The following is a 7,922-nucleotide window of genomic DNA, read 5'->3' as shown; positions in this document are numbered from 1 at the left end:
CAAGAAATAGAAAGGGAAGGAAAACTTCCAGACTCATTCTATGAAGCCAGTATTACTTTGATTCCTAAACCAGACAGAGACCCAGTAAAAAAAGAGAACTACAGGCCAATATCCCTGATGAATATGGATGCAAAAATTCTTAATAAGATACTAGCAAATCGAATTCAACAGCATATAAAAAGAATTATTCACCATGATCAAGTGGGATTCATTCCTGGGATGCAGGGCTGGTTCAACATTCGCAAATCGATCAACGTGATACATCACATTAACAAAAAAAAAGAGAAGAACCATATGATCCTGTCAATCGATGCAGAAAAGGCCTTTGACAAAATCCAGCACCCTTTCTTAATAAAAACCCTTGAGAAAGTCGGGATAGAAGGAACATACTTAAAGATCATAAAGGCCATTTATGAAAAGCCCACAGCTAACATCATCCTCAACGGGGAAAAACTGAGAGCTTTTTCCCTGAGATCAGGAACACGACAGGGATGCCCACTGTCACCGCTGTTGTTTAATATAGTGCTGGAAGTTCTAGCATCAGCAATCAGACAACAAAAGGAAATCAAAGGCATCAAAATTGGCAAAGACGAAGTCAAGCTTTCGCTTTTTGCAGATGACATGATATTATACATGGAAAATCCGATAGACTCCACCAAAAGTCTGCTAGAACTGATACATGAATTCAGCAAAGTTGCAGGATACAAAATCAATGTGCAGAAATCAGTTGCATTCTTATACACTAACAATGAAGCAACAGAAAGACAAATGAAGAAACTGATCCCATTCACAATTGCACCAAGAAGCATAAAATACCTAGGAATAAATCTAACCAAAGATGTAAAAGATCTGTATGCTGAAAACTATAGAAAGCTTATGCAGGTAATTGAAGAAGATATAAAGAAATGGAAAGACATTCCCTGCTCATGGATTGGAAGAATAAATATTGTCAAAATGTCAATACTACCCAAAGCTATCTACACATTCAATGCAATCCCAATCAAAATTGCACCAGCATTCTTCTCGAAACTAGAACAAGCAATCCTAAAATTCATATGGAACCACAAAAGGCCCCGAATAGCCAAAGTAATTTTGAAGAAGAAGACCAAAGCAGGAGGCATCACAATCCCAGACTTTAGCCTCTACCACAAAGCTGTCATCATCAAGACAGCATGGTATTGGCATAAAAACAGACACATAGACCAATGGAATAGAATAGAAACCCCAGAACTAGACCCACAAACGTATGGCCAACTCATCTTTGACAAAGCAGGAAAGAACATCCAATGGAAAAAAGACAGTCTCTTTAACAAATGGTGCTGGGAGAACTGGACAGCAACATGCAGAAGGTTGAAACTAGACCACTTTCTCACACCATTCACAAAAATAAACTCAAAATGGATAAAGGACCTGAATGTGAGACAGGAAACCATCAAAACCTTAGAGGAGAAAGCAGGAAAAGACCTCTCTGACCTCAGCCGTAGCAATCTCTTACTCGGCACATCCCCAAAGGCAAGGGAATTAAAAGCAAAAGTGAATTACTGGGACCTTATGAAGATAAAAAGCTTCTGCACAGCAAAGGAAACAACCAACAAAACTAAAAGGCAACCAACGGAATGGGAAAAGATATTTGCAAATGACACATCGGACAAAGGGCTAGTATCCAAAATCTATAAAGAGCTCATCAAACTCCACACCCGAAAAACAAATAACCCAGTGAAGAAATGGGCAGAAAACATGAATAGACACTTCTCTAAAGAAGACATCCGGATGGCCAACAGGCACATGAAAAGATGTTCAACGTCGCTCCTTATCAGGGAAATACAAATCAAAACCACACTCAGATACCACCTCACGCCAGTCAGAGTGGCCAAAATGAAGAAATCAGGAGACTACAGATGCTGGAGAGGATGTGGAGAAACAGGAACCCTCTTGCACTGTTGGTGGGAATGCAAATTGGTGCAACCGCTCTGGAAAGCAGTGTGGAGGTTCCTCAGAAAATTAAAAATAGACCTACCCTATGACCCAGCAATAGCACTGCTAGGAATTTATCCAAGGGATACAGGAGTACTGATGCATAGGGGCACCTGTACCCCAATGTTTATAGCGGCACTCTCAACAATAGCCAAATTATGGAAAGAGCCTAAATGTCCATCAACTGATGAATGGATAAAGAAATTGTGGTTTATATACACAATGGAATACTACGTGGCAATGAGAAAAAATGAAATATGGCCTTTTGTAGCAACATGGATGGAACTGGAGAGTGTGATGCTAAGTGAAATAAGCCATACAGAGAAAGACAGATACCATATGGTTTCACTCTTACGGGGATCCTGAGAAACATAACAGAAACCCATGGGGGAGGGGAAGGGAAAAAAAAAGAAAAAAAAAGAGGTTAGAGTGGGAGAGAGCCAAAGCATAAGAGACTGTTAAAAACTGAGAACAAACTGAGGGTTGATGGGGGGTGGGAGGGAGGGCAGGGTGGGTGATGGGTATTGAGGAGGGCACCTTTTGGGATGAGCACTGGGTGTTGTATGGAAACCAATTTGACAGTAAATTTCATATATTAAAAAATAAAAAAAAAAATTAATTAAAAAAAAAAAACAAAAAAAAACAAAATAAACTTTTCCATAAAAAGTGAAAAAAAATAATAATAATAAAATAAAACTTCCAGGATCCCAATAAATTCTGGTTGACCGGAACTGACCAGCCCCACCCTTGGGGGTACTCTGTGCCTCTTTCCAATACACCCTGTGCCTTGTTAAAGAACTCAAAGCTATCTGGTCCCAAAACAATGCTTTCGTCTGAAGTCAGAGCCAATGGGGGTAGCAAGTAAAACAAGAAGCCCATGAAGATATCTTGGCCAAGTGAGTTTGGCTGCCAAGGGGCCTTCCTCAGAGGCGGTCGTCCAGGCTGCAGGCCGGTTCACACGGAATGTAAGTGTGCACCAAGGGGTTAATTAGCAATAAACAGATGCCGAGATTCACCTCTGTGCTGTTATTCCCCGTGTGCAGCAAAAACTATAATCGTTCTGTTCTTTGACAGGATGTTTGCATTTGAGCTAAAATTGCCTCCTCCACCCAATTTGCTGCAATTCGGTTCAGCACTGTGGGATGAGGGACTTGGCTCCTCTCTTGATGGCTGGTGGCTGGCCCGACAGAGTCCCCTTCCCACAGGGAATGAAAGAGAGATGGACGGGGGAAAGCGGGAAGAAGAAAAGCACAAATCTGTCATTTTATCAAACACAGGCAAAGACTGTCTGCAGGTGGGAAGCTGCTGTCCAACACTTACACAAACAAAGCATACAAAATGCCCTTTCTTTTGGGGAAGCTGGCCAAGCCGCTGGCAAACAGAGCAGGGAGAGGCTACCTTTGCAGGCACCCACACCCTGCCACTGCCCAGACTGGATGGGCGTCCTGTCTGCTCAGGGCCTGGGGAAAGTGGCCTGGAAGGCTCCATCCCAGCTTCCAGAGATAATTAAATACCCTCAGTGCTCAAGAAGCCACAGACAAGAAAGAGATTCAGTGCCCAAAATACAATTTTAGCCAGTGTGGAATATTAGCTCATCAGCAAGAGTTTAACGCCCATCTGTTCACTCATTCACCAATGTCTACCAGGTGGCTATCTTGTGTCATGCTGCATGCTTGGTTCTGGGGATACAGAGGATTACCATGAGGCCCACAGTTTGCCCAGGCCTAAAGGATCCGTTATTAGGAGCTTACACTCTAGCCAGAGAGCTGGGCAAGTGAAGCAATGTGGAATCCTCCAGAGCTCATCTCTACCCTCTACCTAACACAGTACTTTGTATAAGGGGGGCTCAACGGAAGACTTGAATAGATCTACTTCTGCTAAATAGTATAATTCCACCTCGCTCTGTAAAAAAAAAAAAATGGTGGCCTCTATATACTGAGTATCTCTCATGTGCTAGGTAGAATTTTCTCTGCGGTCTGCATCCTACAGGCAAGGAAAGCTGAGGCTTGGGGAGGGTAGACCACTTGCCCAGGACCACTTACTTAGCGAGAGCTAAGCCCAGATCTTTGTGGCCCATATCCCATACCCCTCCATGTCACCCGGCAAGCAGAGGAAAGAACACCCATGTGGGTCCCTCACCCAGTCCCAACTCAACTGGGGGCTCCCCCCAAGGAAGTCCCACCATGACTAATGTCCCTGGGATCCTCTTCACAGCCTGGCCCAATGTGGAACAACTTGCTAATGATAAAAATATTTGCTTAACTCAGTGATTGTGGGAAAATAGCCTTTCTTCCACCCTAAGCTCTACCATCATATGTAGTATCCAAAGGAAATGTCACCACCTCACCATTGAGATACCATCTTGGTACTCCGCTGGCCCCTGGCTACCATGTAGGAGGCAAGGAATCCCTGCCTCCTACCTCATCCTCACTGTGGCTATTGATGGAGGAGAGAGGTCAAAAATAACTCAACCTCAACTGAACAGAAGCCATCTATTGGGCATCTAGGAGGTGCTAAGTGCTCATAATGACCACCTTATTTTACTCACACAAAAATTCTATGAAGCAGATATTTTTAGTATTCATATTTTACTGATGAAGAAAGTGAGCCTGGCAAGGTTAAGTGAACTGTCCAAACCCACCTAACTAGTGCAAAGTAACGCTGGGATTCAAGCCTGGCTTTGTTGTACTCCAAGGCTAGGCTATAATGCTCACAAGCCTAAATTTAAGAGAGGAAAGTTAACATGCAGCATGAGTATTGCCCCTCTGTGGTGGGGAGAGGGGAGGAGGGATCACACATTTACTCCAATGCTGCCAAAACTCGAGGCATTTTTGGAACTTTTCTTTGGAAGTCACCTACAGAGGTCAATTACATGCCACCCAGAACTTTGAGATTCAGTACATCATAATTACACATTTGGGGGACCAGAAATACATTATCCACATTGGCTTCCTCTCTTACTCATTATACTCGCCTGCAAACTACCTCAGTTTCCTAAAATCATATTGACTTTCAAATGCCAAGAGATGTCACCCCAGTAACATTCAAAAGAATGCACGGATGCTATCAAAAAGCCTGTTGCCAAAGACAGACCCTCGTTTTCCAAGTAAGAATGAAACCGTTTGTTCTTTCAGTCCTGCATTTATTCAAAAAGCATTTTGTGATGCTGGACAGTGTTGCAGGTTGCTAAGGAAACAGGGATAAACATAAAAAGTTGCCTGTCTTGGAGTTCTCAGCATGGGGACAATATCTCAGGCAACTTTTGCAGAAGCCTTCCAGTGCCCCAAATACTATGGATGCAAAGATGGACATACAGTCCCAGACTTCAGGAAGGCTACATTCTAGCAGGTGGCCAGACATGCCGGCTATCCCTCCAGAAGCTGGGTCCCCTAGAGTGGAGAACTACGGAAGACAGAGTGACCACATAAGCTACTGTCCTGGTCCATGCTAGGAAAACAGCCTCCAAAGGTAACCAAAGGGAAGTAACAATCATAATGGACGCTTATATGGCACCTGTCACATAGCAGGTGCTACTGTAAGCAATTAACACATATCATATCCTCCTAACAAATCCACAAAATGGTTACTATGATTAGTCCCACTTTCCAGGTGAGTAAACTGAGGTGCGGAGAGATTCAGCAACTTGCCAAAGGTCTAAAAGCCACCAAGTGGCAGAACTATGATTTGAGGCCAAGCAGTCTGGATCCAGAGGGCATGATGTTGACGACAACACTGCACTAAGTGGAATGAGAGATGTTCCTGTGGACATGTACACTCTGGTCCACTGGGTTTGAGAAAAGCAGCCACATTACTCTCCTTATTACTCACGTCCGATCCCCTGTTGTCTCGGCAGTGAACTCTTGAACTTGAACTCACTCTGCTAAAACATGAAATTTGAACTGTGTGGAATGGGCTAAAGGGAAGAGACATTTCCAAGGATGAAGCACTTCACTGCAGGGGGGACGATGAGGGACCTGGGAACCAGCCTCTGCCTCCATTACACTCTGGATGTCCCAGGCACAGAGCCACTCAGAGTAATACTCCAAGTGGAAGAGAACTGAGGGGCAGACGGTGCTTCTGGGTCACAGGGCAGAGCACAGGCCACCGCTGTCAATGCTCCACGTCACCACGGCGGAGAATAAGGTATAACTTCATCTGGCAACAGCCAAGACGCCTTTGAGCTCTCCGTCCTCTTTGGAAGGGGGAGAGATGGGGCACTCTAGCCCCTTGGCCCCTCTGCTCTAGTGTGTAAGAAGGAGAGTGGCTCTCAAGCTGATGGCAGGGATGAGAAGGTTTTCTGGAGCCAGAAATCCCTGGGTTGGAGTGGAGCCCTGCCACTTCTTCAGTGACACCCCTCGGCCAAGTGCCGTAACCACTGCACGGCTCGGTGTTTGCTCACCTATAAAATGGGGATGAGGGGGATGGGATAACACCCACAACATGGGCTTTTTGAGAGGAATAAGGGACATAAAGCATGTGGCGTGCTTAACACCGTTCGTGACCCTTAGCAGCACCAGGAAACATCCAGTGTGATTAGTAAGTTCTAGAAGCCCTCGCCCCAGTTTCCCCCCAGCACGGCACTCTGGAGCCCCTTCTGCGGTCTGGATATTCTCCAGATCTACTTCCCACTCCTCCTGGGTGCCCTGCTGCAATTCTCAGGATCTCTCGCTGTTAAGGTGTTAGGGTACCATGTGACTGAGTTCTGGTCAACGGACTATGTGGGCAGAAGTGATGTGAACGGCTTCCAGGACCGCTCCCACAAAGCCACACCTCAGGATCCTTACTTCTCACTCCCCAGCTGTCAGTTGGATACAGAGGATTCAGCAGAGACTGTCAGAGTACCCTAGAAGACGGCAGGGCCATCCACGGGTGCAAGGAGCCAGGGTCTCTGAACGACTGTGTGGAACAAGCCCCAACCCCTTCCCACCCCACACACCCCATAGCTGGCCTGGCCTGACAAATGCACACAAGTAACCAAGCCCCCAGGTGGACTCCCAGGTCCCTGTGAGCTCACTGCTTCCATGACCACTGCCTGCCTCACAGAGTCTAGATGCCATAATGCGGCTGAAGAGAGAAATCGGCGGCTGTGACTGGTTTGGCGTGGTAAGCATGAGGAAAAGCGAGCAGCAGCTCACGAGAAGTAGTGGAAGGACCACTAGTCTAGAAGACAGCAGACAGCCCAGCAGCAATGCCACCTGGGCTCAGGGTCAAGCACAGGCTCTTCACGAGAACAGCATAGGGCACTGGAAACAGCATGGTCTTTGAGGCCAGGACCCCAGGATCCATGCCTGCCATGACTTCCCTAGGAAAGGAAAACCCTCTGAGCTTCAGTTTCACACCTGCAAAATGGGGGCGATGACGCCTGCCTCCGTGTCCTGCGACATCATGTTGGTATCTTGAAAACGGCCACGGTGGGTGTATTTACGCCACAGGAATGGACAAATGCTACAAATAGGGGTTTCTTCCTAGAGATTAAACACTTACCAGCACGTCTCTGGATAACAGGTGCCAGATAAATGGAACAGGAGAGGAGGGACAAGGAAAGAGAATTCCAGGCGGAGCAGAGGTCATCCTTGACAGGCAGGAAGTCCTGTGTGGCTGGCCAGCAGAGGCTGGGGAAGAGAGGCTAAGAGGAACCCAGAGAAAGCACTATGAACTGGATCTCGCAGAAGGACCACCCTAAATGGTCGTTGTTTGTTCTAGTTATTGCTGCATAACAAATCACTTCAACATGTAGTGGTTTGAAACAATTGTTTTATTTTGTTTATAATTTTTTAAGTCAGGAATTCAGGGAGGAATGAGCTAGCTGGTTCATCTCTGATTATGTCAGTTGGGGTTCAACTACCCATTTCCAGGACGGATTCTTCCCACCACGTCCGGTGCCTTGGTGCTCCTTGGAGAGACTGTCTCTCCATCCCGTCCCCACCTCCATGTAGCATCTCAGCCTT

This window comes from Panthera uncia, unplaced genomic scaffold (genome assembly GCF_023721935.1).
Source record: "Panthera uncia isolate 11264 unplaced genomic scaffold, Puncia_PCG_1.0 HiC_scaffold_714, whole genome shotgun sequence".
Classification (NCBI taxonomy): Eukaryota; Metazoa; Chordata; class Mammalia; order Carnivora; family Felidae; genus Panthera; species Panthera uncia.
Note: the sequence above shows the minus strand (reverse complement) of the source record.